Source organism: Pristiophorus japonicus, chromosome 4 (assembly GCF_044704955.1).
Source record: "Pristiophorus japonicus isolate sPriJap1 chromosome 4, sPriJap1.hap1, whole genome shotgun sequence".
In the NCBI taxonomy this organism is placed as follows: domain Eukaryota; kingdom Metazoa; phylum Chordata; class Chondrichthyes; family Pristiophoridae; genus Pristiophorus; species Pristiophorus japonicus.
In genome coordinates this window covers 38,149,131-38,172,988 of record NC_091980.1, presented here as the reverse complement: position 1 = coordinate 38,172,988, position 23,858 = coordinate 38,149,131, and the positions used below count along the sequence as shown (strand labels likewise).

Genomic DNA, 23,858 nt, shown 5'->3' with positions numbered 1-23,858 from the left:
TTAAATCAGTTTAATTGATAATTATTCTTATTGCTGGTTGTGGGAGTTTGCGGTGCGCAAATTGGCTGCGTTTCTTGACATTACAACAGTGGCTGCACTTCAAAATGTAATTCATTGGCTGTGAAGCATTTTGGGACGTCCTGAGGTGGTGAAAAGCGCTATATAACTCCAAGTTCTTTCTTTCGTTATATGATTTCTCTAGATTTTGAGACACATATTTAGTCTCAATGCCAGCCTATGTCTTAAGACAAATTTAGTCGACAGCACATTTGCCACTTCCTTTCTAGTTTTCAGAGCTAAACTATGTCACCGAGCCATGAGCAGATTGACTGAGCATCATTAAAGACACGGCGCCAGTAATGCTAAAACTACCCAGTCTAAACATCAGATTTATGTGAAGACATCCGACTCTATCATTAATTGTTGATTGGAAGGAAGTCAACTTGTAAACATCTGGACAAAAATATTTTAATTATAAATGCAATGAATTTGAAAGCTTGATGGTTTTACAATGCATCATTGTTTAGTGCTGTGAGCTTTGATGGATGCACATCAGTTCAAAACTAGGCTGAGCATATGGAATACACAAACTCTTGAAATCTTGAGCATATTTGTCTGAAATACGTGTGTATATAAAATTCTAACTTTCCTTTAAATACAGTCCTCTTCATGTCCTAGTTATCAGAAATGTAAATGTAATCCTCATTTAAAAATAATCTGAGGGTTGTGCCTTTATCTCAGATACCATTAAAAATCTCCTTTGAATTCAAATCTTTGAAGGAGCACCACAGAACAGAACAGCTAAGTTACTGGATCATTAATCCTTCTTCATCCTTTAACTGCCACAGTTCTTTGAAGGATAGAAATAGAATAATGGATTTTAGCTTATTTGCTGCAAACAATATACATACAACATACAGGATTTTTTTCTGAATCAATAAATGTAACTCGTACTCTATTTCCATGACAACTGTCTTGCCTTTTGTAGACAACAGCAACAACTTGTATTTATATAGGCCTGAAACATCCCAAGGCGCTTCACAGGAGTATTATGAGAATAAAAAAATTTGACACTGAGCCACATAAGTAGAAATTAGCACAGGTGACCAAAATGTTGATCAATGAGGTATGTTTTAAGGAGCATCTTGAAGGAGGAAAGAGAGGTAAAGAGGTGGAGAGGTTTAGGCAGAGAATTCCAGAACTTAGGGCCTAAGCAACAGAAGGCACGACAACCAATGGTTGAACGATTATAATCAGGGATGCTCAAGAGGGCAGAATTAGAGGAGCGTAGATACCTCGGGGGTTGTGGGGCTGGAGGAGATTAAAGAGATAGAGAGGGGCGAGGCCATGGAAGGATTTGAAAATTAGGATGAGAATTTTGAAATCAGGGCCAAAGGCAGCAGACCAGGAGCAAAGGATGATATACTCCTTATTCGAGATCAGTAAACGGTGTTAAGCGTCTGCCAGGCATTGAGATAAAAACAACAGCAAATTTAACTGGGGCCTATATATGACAGGTCCTGGCCTTAAGAAATAATTTCCCTGTATGGTTTTGTGCGAGTGTAGCCTCTGCTTGTCCTTACAGGGCCATCGACATAATTGGGGTGGGGCCATGGGCAGGGAATCCCAAAGTGGGGATTGGATTGCAGTGCGTGGGATACTGGTGGAGGAAGTCGAAAGTAGAAGAAAGGAAGGTAGCAGCAGAGGCCGCTGCACACATGGGTTGTCTCAATCGTGGAGACAAAGAAATTCATGTGCTCTTCACACTTGATATTGAAGTTTAAGGTCGCGGGAAAGAGACAAAAGGACTTTGCAGAGGAAGTTGGTCATGGAGAAGAATAGCTTGGGTTGCCCTTGTTCTCCAGGATTATCCTGGTCATTGGCAGTTTTGGCTGTGGAGAGCAAAATATGGTGAGGTATGCTTGATATGGTTAAACCAGATCTGGCAATGAATAACTAGGCCAGTTGTGATCCAAGTATGCTGAAATTTATGCCTCTGAATTAAGGGAGCAAAGAAGTTGATTGTGCCCAGGAACAACATGAATGCAAGACAGTGAGTGATTTGTTGATTATGAGGTGTCAAAGGAGAGATAAGGGAGAAGTTTCGCAGGTCAACACTAGCAAAGGTGTTGTGATGTGTTGTAAATGGTACTATATTCATTAATCTGTATTAGTACACAGGGGTTGCATTGTTAAGTGTAAATAATAATACACTTCTTATTCTGTACCAGTATACAGGGACAGCGTGATCAGGAGTAATATATTTCTTACCTTGCATCTGTACACAAAGACAGAATATGCTCCTTATTCTATAGCAGTACTCAAGACAACATTGTGAGGAGTAAAGAAGTAAAATGCTCTTTATTCTATACTAACACACAGCTGGGAGGAAAACAGTCCTTATTCCATACCGTTAGACAGGAACAGTGCTACTGAGATTAAAAGGAATAATATATTCTTTATTTTCAACTGATACATGTGGTTGGCTCTATCAGGAGTAATATACTTCTATTAACAAACACCTTGAATTCTTCATGGGTTGTACGGAGTACTCATCCCATCTCATGTCAGATCTGTTCATGGAACATTAATTTCCAAAGGTTGCTGTCAGTACAACTGAAAATATTTAATTCATTAATTAGTCTTTCTTTATTACAGGTTCTTCAGAATTGGCTCTTTATGCATGCAAGACTACCATAGAACCGCCACTTGACCTCATTCATTCAATTATTACTACCCTGTAAGTAGGCCCTGCACATTCAGAACATGTACTGTACTTTCAATTCATAGAAAACAGTCCAGGTTACTTGTGCAAGGAGCAAAATCCTCTCTGATGGCTCCAAATACTGTACATGAGGTTAATCCTACTTTCCTGCATTCCTCCATCTTCAGAGTTGATCTCAGAGTTTATTGTGTCATTTCTTACTCCAACTCATTCTCTTGAACTGTCATCATCACAGGCAGTCCCTTGAAATCGAGGTTGCTTCCACTCTAAAAGTGTGTTCTCGGGTGATTGAACAATCCAATACAGTCTCTGTCACAGGCGGGGCAGACAATCGTTGCAAGGAAAGGGTGGGTGGGAAGACTAGCTCCTTCCGCTGTCTGCGCTTGCTTTCTGCATGCTCTCGATGATGAGACTCGAGATGCTCAGTGCCCTCCCGGATGCTCATCCTCGACTTAGAGCGGTCTTTGGCCAGGGACTCCCAGGTGTCAGTGGGGATGTTGCATTTTATCAAGGAGGCTCTCTGCACTCTGCATCTCCCAGTCTTTTCTTCTTGTAATCTACAGCTTTTGAACATGCAAGTATGATGTCATCTAACACTACTATCAAGCCATGATCTTATTGAGTGGCAGAGCAGGCTCGAGGGGCCAAATGGCCTATTTCTACTCCTATTTCTTATGTTATGTTCTGATGAACTCCTATGTTTACCTTGTATATTCTCCGACTCGTTTCAGCCTGTCCTGTACAACCTTGCAAGAGAAAAACATTGGATCCCTCTTGAAAAGTAGATTTTGCAATGGAACCTCTTATTAAAATCAAATAGTTAGAAAAGTAACAGTTACAATAATCTTAACATTTGTTTGTATTTTTCTGCCTAAAAGTCCAAGAGAACCATTTTGCTTGAAAAGTGACTACTGCTCGATGGATGAGATCGGGATGGAGGTAACGCGATGGTGCATTAAAAAAAGTGAAACATTTTGAGCAAATAAACAACAGTTTCAGATCCCAAATCTTGTTAATTCCATGATAGAGCACATTTTTAACTAACCAATCAAATGTGATTAAACACCCAACACACAGGATGCATATGGATCAGCAATGAATGACTAGGGAAGGATGTTAAAAATGATTAGGGAGAGAGCTATATGATCATACACATTCCGATCAAAGGTATTTGCACAATGCGATCGCTACATTCAAAGTCAAAACAACCTCTGGAATGATGTCCGTTTGTTCAAAGGAGACTCCGTTTAATGTATTTTTGATGCTTTTGGAGCACATTAAGCCAACATATAAAACACTACTGCTGCTTTAATTACAACAACCAAAATAATTCAAAAATCACCACCCCCGCACTTTGAAGTTCAAATGCGAGAGATTAAAGATTTTTAAGAAAAATAGTCCTATCGAATGATTCAGACCTTCATCAGAATCTTCAAATGATTTTCGTATCTCTTCTTCCCCTCCCAAAGAAACTGCATGCAATGAATTAACTAATTCTCAAGAAAAAGAGAGAAAAAGGGTACATGAAATCCAATGGGAATCATATCAAATCTCATCCTCTGATGTTAGTCTCCTGTACAACCACCCAGCTGACATCAGCTAAAGAACATAGTCAGATGAAGCAATTCACAGAGGCTCACTTCAAACAGATTTTTAAGCAACTCCAGCAGCCTTCAATTCCTAACGGAGCCATCTGATCATTACATGGGTTAATTTGGAACACAAGCTGTCTTTATTAACTGCTTCTCATCCAGTATGACCCTTGCATCATATAACACGCCCTGCATGGGGAACCGCGATACATTGGTACAAGGATTGCACGGGTCAAGTTGGGGATGTATGCCAACTGGACAGGATGAATGGATCAACAACAACAACTTGCATTTATATAGCGCCTTTAACGTAGTGAAATGTCCCAAGGCGCTTCACAGGAGTATTATGAGATTAAAAGTTTGACACCAAGCCGCATAAATAGAAATTAGCGCAGGTGACCAAAAGCTTGATCACAGAATTATATTCAAAGAGGAAGGTGCATGGGATCATGAGATAGTGATAGTGACGATATTTATCCAAGATGCTTGATACATTGAGAACGCCCGTCACACAACACGACTTATCCTGCTCTCAAACTTAATGGGGGAGAAATTGGTTGCCGTGGCACCTGTTTTTTGGCGAAGATTTAGCGTTGGGGGGGAACCAATTTTAGGCACAATCTCATGCATCCGATCTCCCTCGGAAGTGCGGCGCAGCTGGTGACTTCCACATGTCCAGCGCGTCTGCCTAAAACAAACGTTAGGTCCCTTGAACATGCTTAATCAGGGTCCCAACACCTGTTTTACAGCAGGATCAACTGCAGCCCAACCAACAATCCTTAAAGAGGCAAAGAAAAAAAAAAAGACTTGCATTTATAAAGCACCTTTCATGACCACCGGACATCCCAAAGTGCTTTACAACCAATGAAGTACTTTTTGAAGTGTAGTCACTGTTGCAATGTAGGAAACGCGGCAGCCAATCTGTGCACAGCAAGCTCCCACAAAGAGCAATGCAATAATGCCCAGATAATCTGTTTTAGTGATGTTGGTTGAGGGATAAATCTTGGCCAGGACACCAGGGAAAATACACCTGCTCTTCTTCGAAATAGTGTCATGGGATCTTTCACGTACAGCTGAGCGTGCAGGTTAATGTCTCATCCGAAAGACGGCATCTCCAACAGTGCAGCGCTCCTTCAGCACTGCACTGGAGTGTCAGCCTAGAATTTTAAGCTCAAGTCTTGGAGTGGGACTTGAACCCACAACCTTCTGACTCAGAGGCGAGTGTGCTACCCACTGGCGGACACTCAAATGCAGTACAAAGGGATCGCTGGAGGCTGCTGACGAAAAGGTTAAATATTTTCTTTTTAAACTTCCGTTTATGCGGAGCCAGAAGGAGCAGGAGTGCTCTTCCTGACTTCTGTATTGCATGTGCGGCCGGCCTGGGCTCACCTGCTTCTGGTTTGGCTCCCCGCTTCCAGGAGCTACCTGCGCGGCAGCTCAGCATCAGAGCTGGATTCCCAGAGGCCCCGATTGGTGTCTGCAGCTCGCCGGTTTTAGGCAGATGAGGCCCGAAGTCCAGCTTTCAGTGAACCTCGGGCTGCAGTCTTTGGGCGGCGTTCCAAGCGCCGATTTCTTCTATTGTGAGAATACAACTCACTCCACTTACATATGCAAATTATACAGTAGCGGATGTGAGTGAAATGTTTCCTTTTACCTGGTGTGTATTGTGCCCTAAGCACAAGTTTTCAAATGGGGGTCCCTGGACCCGAGGGTTGTGCGAGGAGTTCTTAACTGTTATGCAAGCTCATTAGGTTTCTGTCCATTTGACATTCAATTTCTGTATTTGTTGAATAACAAACATGTTTATTCTGTTGCTGTGCACTAACAAAAGAATACTTTCTGCAATGATAGCACAGATTCCCATTGGATAGCCGACACTACCTTTCATCACTTAGAGCAGTAAGTATCTGCGAGTATGCTAACATACTTGGAGGAGATGCCCAGGAGTCTTGACAGTATTTGCAGGGAATCCCATTCATATAAAAGTTTGAAAATCACTGCTGTACAGTACCAAACAAATGAACCAGCTGTTTTTGTTGCACTATAAGATATAGCAGAGCCTACTTAAGGTTAGTTATAAGAAGGTACAATTCTGCTTAGTCCTCGAGCAACCTCATCCTACCTGCACCATCAGAATTCATGACATGAAAATCAGACACGATAGTCAAGAAGAGGTGATCTAACCCAAAAACTCTTGGTAATCGCACAGTTTACACATGTAGGGGGCAAAATTGACCCTTTTTATAATCCCGTTAACGCCTCCGGTTAGCGCAAGACAGTTTTTGCCCAGGGAAGGGGTGGCACTACCGCTCCCCTGGAAATTGCCCGGGAGTTTGCGGAGGCGCTGCCATGGCAGTGCTGCGCCCTGCAGTTAGCGCGCCGAGCCGCCGTGCAACCGCCGATGATGTCATCACCATGCGCGGCGATCCCTCACCACCCCTCGCAGGTCACGAGGCTGGCCGACATCCGCTCTCGGGGCAATGATTAAAGGGGAGGGCGCCAGCACCCCAGGCCACAATCTTTTTTAGTTGACCGACTCTCAGGTTGGCTCGATGATGGTGGCCCTCGCGTGGTCCAGGCTGCCATCGTGCAGCCCGGCACTCCATCTAGGATGCTGGGCTGTTGGCCTGGTCGCACGCATTCCTGGTGGCCCAGCGGAGGCCATCAGAGGTCGTGCAGAGTGCACAGCGGCCCTCCCCTTTCATTGAAGGGAGGGGCATTGAAGCGCATCAGCGCGCTGAACACTGCGCCCCAGTAGTGCCTTGGGACCTAAAGGAATGGAGCATCGCTTTTAGTGATGGTAAGGGCAATTCCGCGTCGTGGCTGCTAAAAGTCCTGGCCCTGGAAGGTTACCGCCCCCAGTCGAGGTACAGGGCAATTTCACCCCCGTATTATCTTAATCTGCAGATGGTAATATTGGGCAGCTGTAATGCTATTGATACCCGTCTCAGAGCAGTATTTATACAGTGCAATGTATAGCCTGCAGACACAAGTTATTGTGGATCACACCGACCTCGGTGACAAAGCCGCTTTGCACATGTGAGCTTGGATCTGGACACAGAGTTATATCTGCGGGCGACTAAATTTGTACATTATGAGAATGCAGGCAGGGGTGTCACTCCTTTGCAAAGATTCCATACTGAGGTTAAAAAGTTCCCCAGAGTTCCAACAGATCACTTTTAAAATATGGGTTGATAACCCAGAGGAACGACACTACCCAAAGGAGTGAAAAGCTCAAACAGCATGAGACTACTGACTAGATGTCACCCCATTTGCGAACGGTTTTAATGTCTTCAGTAATCAGATCGGAATTAAGTGGGATTTTGTCTTATCGTATTAATTCTTAACTAAGTTTTGCTATATTTTACAATGCAGCAAAAGCAGATAGTTCATCAATGTTTGGTGCTGTACAGTAGTGCTTTTCAAACTCTTACGTTACACTCCCACTTTTGCATCAATGTGCATTGGTCTGTGTATCCTTCCAAATATGCATACACAGACACCTTTGCTGCTGAGCTCAGTATGATCCACACTGAGGACAGAATAACATTTTTCTGCAGGCTGTGCATTGCTCTGTACATTTACCAGTCAGAGATCTAATATTGCAGTCTATAGATTAATTATTAATTTAAAATGAAAGTTGTGGTATAATGATGTACCTCAGACAATAGGTTTTGAACTCCCACTCAATGCATTATCCTCTGGACTTGTAAGAAAAAAAATTTAAATCCTATGTTCACTGAGGTCCGACTAAAAATGACTAAAAATAATTTTGGAAAATGCTACGCTTTAAAAATGTCTTACCTCCACAAAGAACTCGATGAAGCACAAAGCAGTGCAACAGTCCACGTAACACAAAAGTATCAATTTGTATCAGTTGGCAGGGCAATCACATCTAAGTCAAAAGTTTGTGGGTTCAAATTCCACCCAAAAGTGCAATACTGATGCAGTGCTGCCTTATCTAAGATGTTATCCCTCAGATACAACATTTCATCAAGGGCCCTTCTGTTAAGTAAACCTTAAAGACCGCAAGACACTGTGGGAATTCTCCCAGTATCCTGGCCAAAATACTTTCCAAATCAGCATTACTAAATTTAGATGAACTGGTCATTGATCTTAGTGTGGGTTGGGGGACCTTGCTGTGTCCAAGATGGCTGCCACACCATCGACATAGCAACAATAACTGCACTTCAGTTTTGAGATGTTTGTGAGTGGTATAAGACACTTAAAAATGCAAATTCTTTCTTATGTACAAAATTATAAACATTACTTCATGGTTTTATAAAAAGAGAAAAATAAAGCTTTGAACTTGCTTCAAATGAACTGGGAAGCATTAAAAGAAAATTAGTGAAGAAAGTGTCTATTTGGATAAGATTAGGACAGCACATTTGTCTACTAATGTTAGCTAAAGATACTGCATGATGTACTGACTTGCTTTGATATCCAGTGATAGAACACAGTTGATATTCCCATAACTCACTTACTAAATAATTTCTTGAAGTATGTCAAAGGTATTAGAGACCAAATGGGACATGGGGACTAGATACTTCCTCAGAAGAAAGCAAGAAAAGGAAGAACAATTAATTTAGAAAAAGTGAATCAGGCCACTGTTCTGTTGCACTCCAATCTGGTAGTTCAAAAAAGTAAGTCACCTGCAATTTGGATACAGAGGGAAGGGCGGGAGGCGACCATAGGGGTAGGAAGGATCAGAGTATGGAAATATATTTTTTTAATACAGGGAAGATTAAATATCTGAGCAACACCCTATTTGCAATGATATGCATCAACATATATTTGTTAGGGATTATGGAGCAAAGGTGGGTAACTGGAGAGGAGGTACAGATCAGCCATGATCGAATAGAACAGTGGAATAGGCTCAAGGGGCTGAATGGCCTGCCCCTGTTCCTATGTTCTCACAGAAGTGATGGATACTGAAGGATAAACATTAGGCTGATATTAGTGGACAAAGATTTAACAGATTTCCATGATACTCTGCTTTTTTAAGAGATGTTAACCCATTTAAAATAAATGATTTAACATTGCCATTAAAATAACAGATGAATGCCATCTGAGAGTGTTAAGCATCATCCGCTAGTATTGCCAACAGTAATTTGTAAGCTATAAAAAGAAACCCATTAACCAAATAAAACGTCAGCTCATCAACAGTAAATAACCAAAGCAAACGTTTGAAGCCCAAACCTGGCAAAAATCCAATTAAAAAAATGTGTAAGTTTTCCAAAGATATATGTAAGGAAACAGATACAGAGTGTGCGAGAGGCAGAAATCATTTTTAATATCTAGCTGACACTGTTATTTCAAACAAAGATACACGTTGTAGTTTACTCCAGTGAGCACTGACAGGCTTTTACATCTTTCCTAACTTCATAAAAATTCATTCATGTGATGTGGTCATCACTGGCAAGGTCAGCTTTTATTGCCCATCCCTAACTGCACTTGAGCAGGTGCTGATGGGCCGCCTTTTTGAATCGATGCAGTGAAGTGTGATATATTCACACAGCACAACACACACAGCTCCTAACATGGCAGGCAGCTCTCTTGGAAACCTCCGGAAATCTGCCTGGTTCAGTTAAATTATTAACTGTGCAATTGCAGTACAAATACATCCACATCCATAGTGCGGAGCTACAAACATTACAAGCTTACAGACATTACACTTCTCCCTCCTGAATGAAGAAGTTATTACAACAAACATCATACATAACTTTCATGTTTATACATAACACAGGATATAAACTTATTTTTTTTCCACATTTACAAATTTAACTTTACCACTTGTTTTCTGTTTCGAAGAGAATACCTTCGCTCTCGAACAGAACCTTCCAAACATGGTGTCGAATCTAAACTCATTCGAGGCTCATCCTGAGGAATGTTTTCCTCCACGGAATTTCCTTGATTTTCATTTGAACTCACTCTAACTTCAGGCTCTTTGTTTTCCTGACTCGGACTCAGACTTTCATTCTGATTCTCTCCTGGATTTCTTTCCAGTACATTCGATTTAGGATTTGCTACTGGTGTATCAAAACTATCTGATGAGTCAGAAATAATTGAATCATTCCCACCTTCAACTCCTTCCATGTCTGTAGGTAAAATATGATCAATATGAACAAACCTAACCTGTCCATTATCAAACATCTTTACCAAATATGTGTGAGGACCACATATCTTCACCACTCTTCCTGGTAGCCACTTTAACCATTTATGGTGATGGTTCTTCACTCTCACTTTCTGGTTTAATTTCATACTTCTCTCTTTTACTCTACCTCTATCATGATTCTCTTTCTGTCTTAATTGTGTCTCTTCTACGGACTGTGCCAAATTTGGCTTTAACAACGAGAATCTGGTTCGTGACTGTCGTTTGAGAAACAACTCTGCTGGTGTTCTACCAGTTGTTGTATGAGGAGTATTTCGATATGTAATCAAAAATTTAGCCAATTTGTGATCCAATGACAACTGTCGTTTCCTTGGATTTGGATCTAACATTTGTTTTATGAGGGCATGTTTTACAATTTGTACAGTGCGCTCTGTTGCACCATTCGAAGCAGGATGGTATGGTGGAACCTTGGTATGTTTCACACCATTTTTGCTCGTGAATTGTGCAAATTCTTCTGAACGAAATTGTGGTCCATTATCCGAAGCAATTTCTTCAGGGAGGCCAAATGAAGAAAATAATTTTCGTAAAATGTCCAATGTTTTACTTCTTGTTATTTTCCACATTGGAAACATCTCAACCCACTTTGAATGGCTATCAATCACAATGAACAATTGTTGTCCTTCTAACTCAGCAAAATCAATATGTAGCTTTTGCCACACCCTGGGAGGCCATTTCCATGGCTGTAATGGTACTGGTGGTGGTTGCTTGCTTACCGATTGACATGTCGTACACTGACTCACGATGTACTCTATATCTTTATCAAGACCTGGCCACCATAAATAACTGCGTGCAAAACTCTTGGTCAAGCACATTCCCAGGTGCTGGTCATGGAGGTCTCCTAATAATTTGGACCTGAATTTATTTGGTATAACCACTCTTGCACCCCACATGATACAATCTTTATCGACTGATAATTCATTCCTACGAATGAAGAATGGATGAATATCTTTGTCTGTTACCTGGTTTGGCCATCCATTTGCAATATAATCATACACCTTTGACATCACTGGGTCACATTTGGTTGCTCTACCAATCTCTTCAGCTGTGACTGGCAGTTCATCAATGTATGAAAAATAAAACACTTCTTCCCTATCGGATGTAACCTGTGATGGGGAAGGCAATCTAGACATTGCCTCAGCATTACTGTGATCAGCTGATTGTCTATATTCAATATCATATGTATATGCTGACAAAATCAAAGCCCATCTCTGCATTCGGGCTGCAGCTAATGTTGGAACTGGGGACTTTGGATGGAGGATTGCTGTTAGGGGCGTATGGTCCGTAACGATGGTAAACTTACGACCATACAAGTATTTGTAAAACTTCTTGACCCCAAAAATTCATGCCAAAGCTTCCCTTTCAATTTGCACATAATTACTCTCACTAGCACTGAGAGTGCGTGAAGCAAAAGCAATTGGTCTCTCCTCCCCACTACTTAATACATGAGAGATCACTGCCCCAACTCCATACGGAGAGGCATCACATGCTAGCTTAATCTTCTTAGATATGTCATAGGGAACTAACATGGTGCTCTCTACCAATTTGCTTTTACACTTCTTAAATGCTGTATCGCATTCTTTTGACCACTTCCAATGCACTTGTTTTTTTCAAAAATTCATTCAGTGGATGTAATACTGTAGCCAAATTTGGTAGGAACTTCCCATAATAGTTGAACAAATGAACGAAGTTCAGTGAAATTCCTGGGAGTGGGTGCATTTCTAATTGCATCCAATTTTTCCATGGTTGGATGTGAACCATCTTTGTCCACTCTGTACCCTAAGTACTCTACTGAGTTTTTAAATAACTCACACTTATGAGCAGACACTCGTACTCTGTGCTTCTCTAGCCGTTTGAGGACTTCATTCAATGTGTTATTATGAATTTGCCTATTTGGTACTGAAATTAATATGTCATCCAAATAACATACTACCTCTTCAATACCTTGCAAAATCTGGTTCATTACCCCTTGGGTGGAAGACACTCCAAACGGTAGCCTTTTAAATTGATATAGGCCTAGATGAGTATTTATAGTCAAACATGACTTGGACTCCTCATCTAGTTCAAGCTGTAAGTAGGCATTCGTAAGATCCAGTTTTGAGAAGATCTGACCACCTGTCAGTGTTGTGAACAAATCTTCTATATTCGACAATGTATTGGGGACATTACCCTCTGGAACCTTGTTTACAGTTACTTTATAATCACCACACAATCTTTCGTTACCATCGGACTTAGGTACAACAACAATGGGTGCAGCCCAATTACATCGATCTATCTTACAAATAATGTTCTCAGTCCCTAGTCTTTTGAGTTCTTGCTCAACTTTTTCTTTGAGTGCATATGGTACGGAACGTGGCTTGTAGTAAACTAATCTAGCGTCCTTCTGTACCCTGACACTCGCCTTGAAGCCTTGGATCGGACTGCCCGTTTCGCAGAACACCTTCGGATACTCCTTGATAACCTCATCCATTGATGAAAATCTCGCTTACACACAGAAAATCTTACTCCAATCCAGCTTCAGTGTGCTCAACCAGTTTCTTCCAAGTAAGGCAGACTTGTCTCCTTTCACTACTATTAGAGGCAAGTTCTGAAATTGATCTTTATATTTCACCGGTACGGTGATACGACCTACCACAGGAATTTTCTCTCCCGAGTAGCCTTGCAGCTCTATCTTGGATTTCTCCAGTTGGAAATCACGCAATTTCTCGCGGTATAGTGACTCCAGTACTACACTCACAGATGCACCCATGTCAATTTCGATTGGTATCTTGAATCCCGCAACATGTGTGTGGATTTTGATGCTTTCTGAATCGCTGTCCGTTAACCTCGTGCTCCTGATGATGTGTAACTCTAACATCTCCTCATCCTGTTGTTGTTCTTCCATGCTATGTCGTCTCTTGGGATTTCTACTCATAGCTTTGAATGCTGGACTCAGAGCTTTAAAAACTGATTTACCCTTCAATCAGCGAGCCTTCGCAAGATGCCCAGTCTTACTGCAGAAGAAGCACTCTGCCTTCACGTATGGACAACTTTGAGCTATGTGTTGTCCCAGGCACCTATAGCACAACTTCGACGCTCTGTTAGAATTTCCAGTTTCTGAGACTTTGGGCCCCCACCGTCTTTTACTTTGAACCTGCAGGTGATTTACCTCAGTTGGCTGACGACTGTAATTATTATTTAATTCTCGGGAATATGGTTCGGCCATGCCCATCGACCTCGCTGTCTGACAAGCAATCTCAAAAGTCAAGTCATCTGTCGTCAATAACTTCCTTCCGATTGCATCATTTTTCATCCCACAAACCAAACGATCCTGTAATGCTCGGTTTTGGAAGTTTCCAAAGTTGCAGTGCATCGCTAGCTTTTTTAATGCTATGATGTAATCACTGATACTTTCATCAGCCTTTTGATTCCGAATCCCGAAATTATAGCTTTCAGCAATTTCTAACGGTTTGGGGTTATAGTGCTGCTCCAGCTTTGTTAAAATATCTTTAAGCGTTGTGTCCTTTGGCTCGTCAGGCACAAGCAGATTTACAAGGGTTTCATATAATGCCGGACCTGCCTCCGATAAGAAGATTGCTTTCTTACGTTCCAACTCAGCCCGGTTTCGGACTGCATTGTCTGGAACTTCAATTATGTTATTTGCTGTGAAATACATTTCTAGCCGATCCACATACACTTTAAAATGTTCCCGGTCATGTTTATATTCCCATAAAATGTCCGATTACACCTGCCATTTTAATCTCTAGCTGTTCACACCGTGTGCTGTATTTTACTTTGGATTTTGTAGCTTTTTCCAAAGACAGAAACTTTCGAAGTCTCTCTGTCGGCTGGCTGAATCCTTCACCAACAAAATTTAAGCTTTAAATCATCTGAAAAAAATTCCATCTCAATCGCCAAATGTGATATCTTCACAGAGCTCACGCACACACACTCCTAACATGGCAGGCAGGTCTCTCGGAAGCCTCCGGAAATCTGCCTGGTTCTGTTTAATTATTAACTGTGCAATTGCAGTACGCAATACGTTCACATCCATAGTGTGGAGCTACAAACATTACAAGCTTACAGACGTTACATGAAGGTGTTCCCACAATGCTATGAAGTAGGGAGTTCCAGGAATTGAACCCAGCAATATATGCCCAAGTCAGGATGGTGTGTGACTTGGAGGGGAACTTGGAAGTGATGGTGAGGCCAAACTTGGTGGACTCACTGCCTGCTGCCGCCGAGTTTTCTGGATGGTCTCCACTCTGGCGGGAAGAGAAGACTGCTGGGGACTGCCCACTGACATCTGCTGGCGTGCAACACATGCAAGTGTCCTCCCGCCCGCCAAGCTGCCAATTTGGTCCGGGCGGGAGTCTGCTGCAGCAGGGGGAAGGACTGCTGGGTGGAGGCAGGTAAGTATGAAGACCTCAAAAAAAGGTTAGTCCACTCCTTTTCTTTACTTTTTTTCCAGCGATTCACGTGAAGGTTTTCCAGAGTTTTTTTTACTTTTTGGAAATTTTTATTTTTATCTGTTCCCCCCTTCCTGGGCCCGACTCAATCCTCGGCAGTACTTTGCCAAGGATTGCATTTGCCACTGAGATTGGGATCTCACGCCCGCTGCCGCCCAGATTCATAGCGTAAGTCCTTTTTCTGCCGCCGGGCGGTCATTTAAGGACTTTTTCATGAAAGTTACACCCAAAGTACCGTCAGGATCTCAGTGGTCCTTTGGGCGGAACTTAGCTTCCACCAAGTTCGGGGCCATGTATCTGGTGCCCTTCTCCTTTTAGATGGGGAGGTCGTGAGTTTAAGAGGAGATGCCAAAGAAGCCTTGCCCTGCAGCAACTATGGTATGCCAGTGGTGGAGGGGGTGGATGTTTAGGCTAATGATGAAGTGTCGATCATGTCGACTGGTTGAATGGACAATTTGGACAACTGACAAGAAACTACTGCAAACGTTTATCAGCTAATGAGAATGAGCGCAATCCGTGCAGAGGGAGCGGTTTCTGTCTTTCAGATTTTATGAACTTAGCAGAAATATTGGCCTGAACAGTGCGGCCTTTCTGGGTGTGTATGATGTGCGCACACACCGGAAGAGGCCTTGCAAACGCCGCCTCATGGTGCGCAGTGCGCATGCACCGAGAACCGTCTTTTGCGATCGGTCAAAATTTCTCTCGACAGTTCCAACTGATCCTCAGGAGAAGGACAGTTGCGGGCGGAGATTTGGTCTATTTGCCCAACTCTTGCCCAGTGAATGTCCTTCAAACTCTTACGCCTGTCAAAAGCAGGTGTATAGCCTATTTTTTACCAGCGTAAGAGTTTTAAAACATAGAATAATTAAATGTTATAATTATTTTTATATTAAAAACCCTGTCGATGAAGGTAAGTTTATTTTTAACACTATTAAAACAAATTTTAAAAATATAAATTTTTCTCTAAAACATTTAAACACAATATCTATTAATTTTTTTAAAAGTAAATGTTTATTTTTAAGTTATGTAGATGTTTTATTTGATTCTAGGGGTATTCTCATTGATAGTAGTGGCAGCTCGGAGCTCCCATTACTATGAATAAGAATATTACATTGTGATTGGTGGTCCAGGCCCATGTGACCCCAGGATACGCTCCTGGAAGACATGTTCCCGTACCCTGGACTGCGCAACTAGGCCTTGGAGTGCAATCTGATGTTCCTCCGGGACCACCAGGTATTTTCATTAAAAAAATTTCCATCAGAGGCATCCGCCCGCAGGAAGCCTCCGACCGCAATTCTCGGGCCCACATGTCACAAGACGGGCACAGGAAATGCCTTGAGTGACCTATCTAAAAGCATTTATACTTCAGAAGCCATCTCCATTAAAAGGATGGATTCAACATATTTGCGAGATTATCTGTGGTGTTTAATGACAATACTTTTTTTCAATTTACTTCTGCGCTTACTGCAATTTGCCAGAATGTTTCTGTTAAGTGTTTTATGTCTCAAAGATATGAGTCTTATTTCTTCGAGCAAATATATTGAATTGTGTATGGGGGATGAACATCATTATCATCTCATGAGATTGCAAGCATTGAATATTCTGCTGCCACATTACCATTTAATACATCCAAGGTCCTTACAGGGAACTGTGCAGAGCGCAACCAACAAGGTAAGTGTTGAAAATATACTTTTCTGATTGTGGAGCCGGGAGAAACAGGACAAAACATGCGGACTGTTACTGGGCTTTCCCTCCCGATCGCAACCTAGGCCCCCCTCACCATCCCAGCCTATATCTTCCTCAATCCAGGCTTTAACCTCCCTGACTTCCTCGACCCGCCCTCCCCATTGCCCCTCCTCACCCTCCCCATCCCCCTCACCTCCTTCCCCATTGCCCCTCCTACCCCGTCTCTCCACCCCCCCCTCCCCATCCCCCCCCTCCCTGTCCCACCTTCCCACCCTCGTGTGTCCCCCACCCTCCCTCCCGGCCCCCCTACCCTCCCTCCCCATCACCCCAACCCTCCCTCCCCATTTCCCTACCCTCCCTCCCCATCGCCCCTCCCCTCCCTCTCAATCACCTCATTCCTTCCCTCTTGATCACCCATACTCCACCTTGCCGATTGCCCTCTCAAGCGGTCGACCCCCCTTCCCGGTTCCCTTCAAGGACTGAGCGCAGAGCTGCTGCTAGCAGTGCAGTGGCCTGTTCTTCAGTCCACTTCTCTGGCAAGCTGCAGACACCTAATGGTCATTCTCAGGCAGCTCACCAGATGATATTGAGGCCAAATATTATGTGCACTTCGTGCCGAGCCATTCAGGTATGGTGACTGTCCCAGGGCCTCCTGCGCGCTCAAATTTCTAGGCCATGAAGTCTAAGCTTCAATGCTACTACTCACCACCACCAACTTTGCTCTGGAGAAATTCAGCTTGCAGCAATAATTTAAAAAAAATTCTTAATAGACATGTTAAACAATTGAAACACTGCGGGGGCTGGGAATAAACTGAACCAACACAGCAGATATTTTGATGCACCCTCTGACTGGACTTACTTTGGTGTTTTTAAACAATTTTAATGGAGACCATTGATGAATCTGGAGCTGCTGTTGCTGCCCTTCTGTTGCCGGGGAAAGAAACGGATCGGTGTAATTAGCATGATTCCTGCATATTTTGCTTTCAATAACTGACACTTATACAGAATTTGTCTGTGTAAGTTAGGTCTCATTAACATAAATCATTAATCGGCTTTCCCCAGTAGCATAAAAATTATATTCTCAGCGCTGCATAGATAGGAGATAGATGGCTTCTGAGTTGTAAGAGAAAGTCTACTTTCTAATCAACTCATTTTCACAGTTCAATTTGATCCAATTAGCGCAAGTCATTAATCTGTTCCCCAAACGGAGAAAAGATTGTCCTCCACGAGTTTTGTTAAAGTGGGACATACAGGTTTTACGCCATTATTGAAAATATAGAAAGGCTTTTGCTGCTGAGGGTATCACTTCATTCACGCTTTGGTGAAGCATCACATTGCTGCTCAATGTTGAGATTCGGCTCAGCATCCTTCCTCTGATGGTACAGCTCAATTGCAAACTCTCTTGCTTGGACTCCCTGGTGCAAACTCTCACCTACCCGCTCTGTGGCACAGCTCCACCTGCCTCGCTGTGACAACCCCTTTGCACATTCCTGAAAGTTGCACCTTCATGATTCAACTCTTCGGCTGGTGGACAGGCTGCCAAAAACATCTGAAAATTGCAGGTTTCTGACTTTTATCATGATGAAAATGATATTCATTAAAAAAATTATTACACGAAGATAACTTTTGCCTCCTATTTTGATTTTCTCCCAGTGCAGTAATTAGCAGCTCTCGTCTCACAACTGCTAACCTGCGTCTATACATTAGCATCATACATAGAATCATAAACAGTTGCAGCACGGAAGGAGGCCATTTTGGCCCATCGTGTCTACGCAGCCAACAAAGAGCTATCCTGTTGAATCCCACTTTCCAGCTCTTGGTCCATAGTCCTGTAGGTTACAGCACTTTAAGTGCACATCCAAGTATTTTTTAAATGTGGTGAGGGTTTCTGCCTCTACCACCCTTTCAAGCAGTTAGTTCTGAACCCCCCACTACACTCTTGGGAAGAAATTTCCCCTCGAAACCTTCTACCAATTACTTGAAATCTAAGGCCCTTGGTTGTTGACCCCTCTGTTAAGGGAATCGGTCCTTCCTATCCATTCTTATCTAGGCCCCGCATAATTTTATACACCTCAATGAGGTCTCCCCTCAGCCTCCTCTGTTCCAAAGAAAACTATTCCAGCCAATCCAATCTTTCCTCATAACTAAAATTCTCCAGTCCAGGCAACATCCTCGTAAATCTCCTCTGTGCTCTCTCTAGTGCAAACACATCTTTCCTGTAATTTTTTGAGGATATAACGAGCATGGTGGATAGAGGTGTACCGATGGATGTGGTGTATTTAGATTTCCAAAAGGCATTCGATAAGGTGCCACACAAAAGGTTACTGCAGAAGATAAAGGTACGCGGAGTCAGAGGAAATGTATTAGCATGGATAGACAATTGGCTGGCTAACAGAAAACAGAGAGTCGGGATAAATGGGTCCTTTTTGGGTTGGAAATCGGTGGTTAGTGGTGTGCCACAGGGATTGGTGCTGGGACCACAACTGTTTACAATATACATAGATGACCTGGAAGAGGGGACAGATAGTGTAACAAAATTTGCAGATGACACAAAGATTAGTGGAAAAGCGGGTTGTGTAGAGGACATAGAGAGGCTGCAAAGAGATTTAGATAGGTTAAGCGAATGGGCTAAGATTTGGCAGATGGAATACAATGTCGGAAAATGTGAGGTTATCCACCTTGGAAAAAAAAACAGTAAAGGGAAATATTATTTGAATGGGGAGAAATTACAACTTGCTGCGGTGCAGAGGGACCTGGGAGTCCTTGTGCATGAATCCCAAAAAGTTAGTTTGCAGGTGCAGCAGGTAATCAGGAAGGCGAATGGAATGTTGGCCTTCATTGCGAGAGGGATGGAGTACAAAAGCAGGGAGGTCCTGCTGCAACTGTACAGGGTATTGGTGAGGCTGCACCTGGAGTACTGCGTGCAGTTTTGGTCACCTTACTTAAGGAAGGATATACTAGCTTTAGAGGGGGTACAGAGATGATTCACTAGGCTGATTCAGGAGATGAGGGGGTTACCTTATGATGATAGATTGAGTAGACTGGGTCTTTACTCGTTAGAGTTCAGAAGGATGAGGGGTGATCTTATAGAAACATTTAAAATAATGAAAGTGATAGACAAGATGGAGGCAGCGAGGTTGTTTCCACTGGTCGGGGAGACTAGAACTAGGGGGCACAGCCTCAAAATACGGGGGAGCCAATTTAAAATCGAGTTGAGAAGGAATTTCTTCTCCCAGAGGGTTGTGAATCTGTGGAATTCTCTGCCCAAGGAAGAAGTTGAGGCTAGCTCATTGAATGTATTCAAATCACAGATAGATAGATTTTTAACCAATAAGAGAATTAAGGGTTCTGGGGAGTGGGCGGGTAAGTGGAGCTGAGTCCACGGCCAGATCAGCCATGATCTTGTTGAATGGCGAAGCAGGCTCGAGGGGCTAGATGGCCTATTCCTGTTCCTAATTCTTATGATCTTATGTTCTTATGTAATGTGGTGACCAGAATATTATCGACCACTATAGTGCAACTCCCAGATGCATTCATAAAGGCTGTTGCTGAGTCGTTGGCCAGCCTGGAGGTGCATTAGTGGTGCACAAAGTGACACAATCCCAGTGACAAAAATCTGAACTGTAAGTCCAGTGTAAATGGTTGTTTTTACTGGGATTCGAAGTGTACAGGCCTACCACTCCAACACTGTAGCTAATGGGGTGTAATGACTGTTTGTTTATTTTAAATTAAGTGCATCTTAATAATTGCTCTTTTAATGTTAACAGCATTATAATACATTGTATAATGTTGAACCAAATGTGCATTGTGAATTATTCGATTTACAGATCATGCCGAATAAAGTGATGCACAACATGACATACTTACCTGAAAGCTGGGCTTGTAAGTTAAACAGTTTCAAAATAGACATCAATTATTCAGTCTCTTGTGACAACATCAACATCATCATCATCAAATTAAACTCACATAATCAGCTCCATATGGCATAAATATCATGTAATCCTGCATTAAAATTGTTTTCCAAATACCTTTTTCTAAAAATGATTTTTCTGTAATTAATTTTATTTAAATAGAAAAAAAACAGATAATTTAAAGATAATTGGCAAAAAATCCGGGGGCGGGGGGAGCGGGTTGGAATGAGAGGAATTGTTTTGAGCAGCAAGTTGTGATGATCTGGAGTGCACTTCCTGAAAGGGTGGTGGAGGCAGATTCAATAGTGGCGTTCAAAAGGGAATTGGATAAATACTTGAAAAGGAGAAATTTGCAGGGCGATGGGAAAAAAGCAGGCTAGTGGGACTAATTGGATAGAAAAAAAAAGACAGACTTGCATTTATATAGCATCATAGGCAGTCCCTCGGAATCGAGGAAGACTTGCTTCCACTCTTAAAATGAATCCTTAGGTGGCTGTACAGTCCAATACGAGAGCCACAGTCTCTGTCACAGGTCGGACAGACAGTCATTGAGGGAAGGGGTGGGTGGAACTGGTTTGCCGCATGCTCTTTCCGCTGCTTGTGCTTGATTTCTGCATGCTCTCAGCGTTAGACTCGAGGTGCTCAGCACCCTCCAGGATGCACTTCCTCCACTTAGGGCGGTCTTTGGCCAGGGACTCCCAGATGTCAGTGGGGATGTTGCACTTTATCAGGGAGGCTTTGAGGGTGTCCTTGTAATGTTTCCTCTGCCCACCTTTGGCTCGTTTGCCATGAAGGAGTTCCAAGTACAGCGCTTGCTTTGGGAGTCTCGTGTCTGGCATGTGAACTATGTGGCCTGCCCAGCGGAGCTGATCAAGTGTGGTCAGTGCTTTAATGCTGGGGATGTTAGCCTGGTCGAGGATGCGTCTGTCCTCCCAGGGGATCTGTCAGCTATAGCACAGCAACTCACACAAAAAGCAATGTGATAATGACCAGATTAACTGTTTTTGTTATGTTGATTGAGGAATAAATATTGGCCAGGACATCGGGGATAACTATTCTGCTCTTCTTCGAAAAAGTGCCATGGGTTCTTTTTCGTCCACTTGAGAGAGCAGATGGGGCCTCGGTTTAACGTCTCATCCAAAAGACGGCACCTCCGACAATGCAGTGCTCCTTCAGCACTGCCCTGGAGTGTTAGCCTAGATTTTTTATGCTCAAGTCCCTGGAGTGGGACTTGAACCCACAACCTTCTGACTTAAGAGACGAGTGTGCTACCAACAGAGCCACGGCTGATGTTCTTTTAAAGAGTTGGCACAGAGACGATGGGCTGAATGGCCACCTTCCGTGCTATATGATTCCCTGAAATATACAGTGCACGGGTCCACGTGTTGTAATGTGGGGACTACAGAATGAAGGCCAGGCACTTCCTTGCGGGCAGGTGGGAAAACTGTTGGTGAGTCATGCTAGCTATGAAGTTCCACTGGCCTAAGCTGGGGAGCACATGACCTACATGTTTTCTTTCTTGTGGGCATTGTAAATGTTCTAGAAATACTGCAGAGAGAAAATGGGAGAAAATACAGGAGTGACTTTAACTCGCTCCACCTGGTGGAAACGGGGCAGCAGAGGAGTTAAAATCAAGGTGGTTGGTTGACTTACCATCCTGTTCCACCATCAGTTTGACTGGCAGCTTCAGTCAGGTGGCCCAAGCGTCCACCTGAATCAAGCGGGAGCAACATTAATCTATGCACATCAGGGGCCTGCGACCTATGCAGGACCCCAATACAATTTAGAGGGTCCACTGGATGGACGTGTACCACAGACGCTCCATTCAGTAAAACCTGTTGGTCAAGAGGAAGAGAAAGGCAAGTCTAAAATTATTTTTGTGAAGCCAGGAGGAGCAGGTGCTCTGGGACCCCCACAAGAATAATTTGGGCTACTGTCGCCCGAGCTTCACCACTGTCATCATGAACGTCCCCACAGATCTGCCAATCTGGCAGGTTGGCCTCCGAGTTGCTCGAAGATTGCATCGGCCCGGGGCCAGTGAGCTGCAGCGGGACTCCAGTTCGGGACATGCAGCTGGCCTGCAGCATGCTAATGAGGCACCGCCATATGAATGGACCGGGGCTCCCACCAGAGGGATCAGGCAGTGAGTTGACCACCCGATGCTTTTGAACACAGTTACTCTCTTTGACTGGCTCTCAAAATAGAAGGCAGCGGATATCATAGGGTGGATTTTAATTCAGTGTGGATTTCAGGCGGGTTGATTTCTCGCCCGGCAGAGGCAGAAGGAGGCCACGGCAATTTTAACTTGTTTAAATGTCACCGCTCGACTTCCCGCCTAGCACAGGCGTGAAGAGGGTTCAGAGCAGCCAAATCGGGCAGGCGAAGATTGTCCTCGGCTGTTTGATGGTTTCCATTTAAGTGACGGAGAGGGTATTTCGGAATGGTCTTGCGGGAGGGAAGTGGGAGGGGAAATCCGGGACAGAGGAAGCTGCAATGTTCCTTGTGGACCCAGAAGAGCATACCTGTCTCTCGTGATCCCACAAAGGAGTGTTTTACACTTACCTTAAGGGTCCCTTCAGAGCAACTCCAGGCTCGCTTCTCCCCACTCAGTCCCCAGTTAAAAGGCTGGCGTCGTCTTATTGATGTCACGGGACCCCCCCCAATTTCCAATTTAGGCACAAGGCTCCTGCCTGGGTTTGGTGGGCACCTCATCAGCTGCCAATACCAATAGAAATCGGAGATGGGCAGGAACTGAGCAGGAAATAGAGCCGCTCCATTTAACTGCAAGCTCACTCCATTCCCAGCCAGCGGGGAAAAGCTAAAAGTCCCTTTTCCACATGTATTCTTTACAATCCTTGAACTGATCTCTTGCATTCAATCCCCAATGTGGTTTGATGCAGAGCTCAGCACTCACCGGGCTCTTAGCATCCTGAACTCATCTCATTGCCTCACAACAGGCTCACGCTGCATTACATTTTCATCTTTGCATAGTGCAGCAAATTATTCAAAAGCAAGTCAAGTGTGGGCAAAATTCTGCTCCCAGAGGAAGATATAATCACAAAATAACATAGGGCCGAACACAAGTACAGCAGTCAGGAGGTGGTAGCAATATTGCTGGAAATTAGACCATAATGCTTCCTTACTGTGTAGCTACATTTGGTTTAATTGTTTACAAGAAGCTGGGTTGTCCACGTCGCACAGTTCCTGTTAGTTTGTAAACACTGACTACAAACATCATGGGGGCATTTTAACTGGCATTGGGTTTTGCGGTGGTAGAGTGAACATTAACCGTCCTTCCTCGCCCCCCCCCCCCCCCCCCCCCGCCCC

General features: G+C 43.4%; 1 protein-coding gene across 5 annotated transcripts in view; it reads right to left on the bottom strand.

Moving 5' to 3' along the window:
- tenm2a (teneurin transmembrane protein 2a) overlaps window positions 1-23,858 on the bottom strand; it is a 652,746-nt gene that overhangs the window by 549,768 nt on the left and 79,120 nt on the right. The window lies entirely within an intron of this gene.